We start from the raw sequence: 2,742 nt of genomic DNA on the forward strand, positions 1-2,742 counted from the left end.
ATAAACTGGTTAGCCTATTAGCTCGCTTCCTATTGACTCTTATATCCTATATTAACCCATAATTCTTGCCTGTGTAAGCCACATGGCTTGATACCTTTTATCAGCAAGGCATTCTCATTTTGCTTCCTCTGCATTTGGGTTATGACTCCAGGGTGAATCTTTCCTCTTTGCAGATTTCTCCTGTTCTTGTTGCTCTGCCTGTACTTCTTGTCTGGCTACTGGCCAATCACCATTTTAATAAAGCAACATAAATAACAAATTTCTACAGGGTAACAAGATCATTGTCCTTCAGAAGAAACCATTTCTATAAAATTTACCCAGTTTATTTCCCATTCAGTCTTATGGTCCTGCATCTTTGTCTTCAATTATAATGATCTCTTCCTTATTATTTAAGGTATTTCTTAAATAGCAGTATTTCTATTACTATAAACCTGAGTCTCAACATTTTTATTCCTGTATTAATTCTGTCTTTGAATTTGCAGATTTTTTTTTATTTTCTTAAGATATCTATGGAAATTACAGAAAATTAATGTATAAAATGTGATGAATTTGGACATTATAATGCTCAGATGCTGCCATCACCACAATCACATACAGAATCAGCGTGTTTGACAGTGTCACTGCTCTCCCTCTGCAATATTTCCTTATGCACATTAGCTCTTTGGTTTTGGTTTGGTTTGTTTTTGTTTGATTGGTAAAGCAGTTAACATGAAGTGCAGTTAGAATGAAGTCTTCCCCCTGACAAATTTTTAAGTGCATAATTGTAGAAGGAGCTGTGGGCCGCTTACCACCTCCCAGCTCCCAGCCACAGGCTAGCTTTTGCCCCAAAATAACAACACACAAGTTGTATTCTTTTTTTGTGTGTGTGTATGTACACATTGGTTTTATTGTAACAAAGCAATTTGTACACTTCAACATTTAAAATGAGCATCTTTTTCTTCCAGTGAAACCAAAAAACTAAAATTAAAAAAAAATTAAAAATAAAGTTACAACAGAGAATGTGAACTCCAAATAAACTCCTATAGGCTCTGCTGATTCTCCCATTGAGTGTTAGGGCTCGAGTCATTGTTAGGAGAGAATTTTATTTTAAAAGTGTCATCTTAAACTGCAAGGACGTCTGTTAACATCAGAATTAAACATGCCAAAGGAGAAGCCATGTGGTCACAATGCCCACTTACCCCCCCCAGACACCTCAAACCTACCCTTGCTGACCTTCTAACCCCCCCTTTTTTCTTTTTTCTTTTTTTTATTAAACAAGAAAAAGTAGACAGATACATGTTGGTAAATGCTAACTGTCTGTATTCACATAGACAAAGTGTAATCTCTGAACCCAATACACAGAGAAAGGAAAAAAGCTAGAATTCTATGCACTACTACACAGGGGCCTAGCACCCCCCAGCCTCCAGCAGAGCCAAAGGGGCTGGAGGGCTTTTCTTTTTTCCCACAGAGCACGGTGGTGGTGGTGTTGAATCCACAGTTCAAGACAAGAAAAGATAAAAATGAATGTAGAACAGAGTAGTGGAGATTCTTTTCCCATTGTATTTTGCTCAAGACATTTCTCCAAAAATAAGTTGAGAACCACGGTATTGAGAAGCGAGACCTCAGAAACAAGGCGACTGAGCACAAGAGGGATTGAGGATGGGAGGGAAATGACTGCAACTTGCTCCCAGGTGCTGGAGAAATTTAAAAACTAAAAATAAAATAAAAAAGAGAGTTGGAATTCATCAGTCTTCTGTGCTAGTCATCCTTGCCTTCATCCTCCTCTCCTTCTTCCCCTTCATCATCATCTTCATCTTCTTCACCTTCATCTCCTTCTTCATCAATATCTTCCAAGCCTTCTTCTTCGTCATCATTATCATCATCATCTTCTGCCTCTCCCTCTTCATGGTCCATATCAGGAACCAAATAATACTGCAAGGGGTTTGGCCAAATGTCATCTTTGATGACTTCTCCTAACTAATCTGCACCTGCATCAGAGTGGTCAGTAAACCAGGTAAAGAAGCTCTCTGGCTCTTCATGTTGTCTCTTCCTGCTGGCCTTATTCTGTGTTTGACTCGAGCATTTTGTCAAATCCTTTCCAGATTTCCATTTGATTTCAGTGGACTTTGAGGATGGGTCACCACTCTCATTCAGATGAAATTCTTTGGAGAGAACTTTATTTTCGAAGTAGGGATTTTCATCAAAATAAAAATCTATTCTGTAACCTGATTTAATGTCTTCAAATTCTGTTACTTCAACTCTGGTTAAATAATGCAGAGCCTCTTTGTCTTCCTCCCCAAGCAGTGCAGACACTTGTGGATGGTTGACAAATGTGGTTACCCAAAAATGTGAAATTTTAGCGATCAATTCTGACCTCTTCTGAAAAAACAATTGGCGGAGTTTGTTATATTTTTGTTCTACTTTTAGTATTTCCTCACTTGCTAGTTCATTAAGTCTGTCTATTTCATTTTGTACTTCATCATTGTGTTCAATTTCTTTTTTTCTCCCTTCGGCAGGCCAGGAGAGGCAGACTTGTCCTCCAGTTTTGGGGAAGGAGCCAATTTGGGTTTCTTGGACTGAGGCAGAAGCGCAGATTGCTGTTTCAGGGCCATGACACGAGGGAAGTGGCTAGAGGCCAGAGGCCAGAGGCCAGATGCAGAGAGCAGGAAGAAACTCGCAGGAACTGACAAGTTGTATTCTTTTAAACATTGCCTGGTTCATTATATTTATCCTCTTCTTGGCTAACTTTCATATCTTGATGAA

At 38.8% G+C, this 2,742-nt stretch overlaps 1 pseudogene; it reads right to left on the minus strand.

The window, feature by feature from the left end:
• Positions 1-1,737: 1,737 nt before the first annotated feature.
• On the minus strand, positions 1,738-2,591 carry LOC121442784 (annotated as a pseudogene).
• Between the last annotated feature and the right edge of the window lie 151 nt (positions 2,592-2,742).

Source organism: Microtus oregoni, unplaced genomic scaffold (genome assembly GCF_018167655.1).
Source record: "Microtus oregoni isolate MIOR12 unplaced genomic scaffold, Mior012 000002F_ref0000024, whole genome shotgun sequence".
NCBI lineage: Eukaryota > Metazoa > Chordata > Mammalia > Rodentia > Cricetidae > Microtus > Microtus oregoni.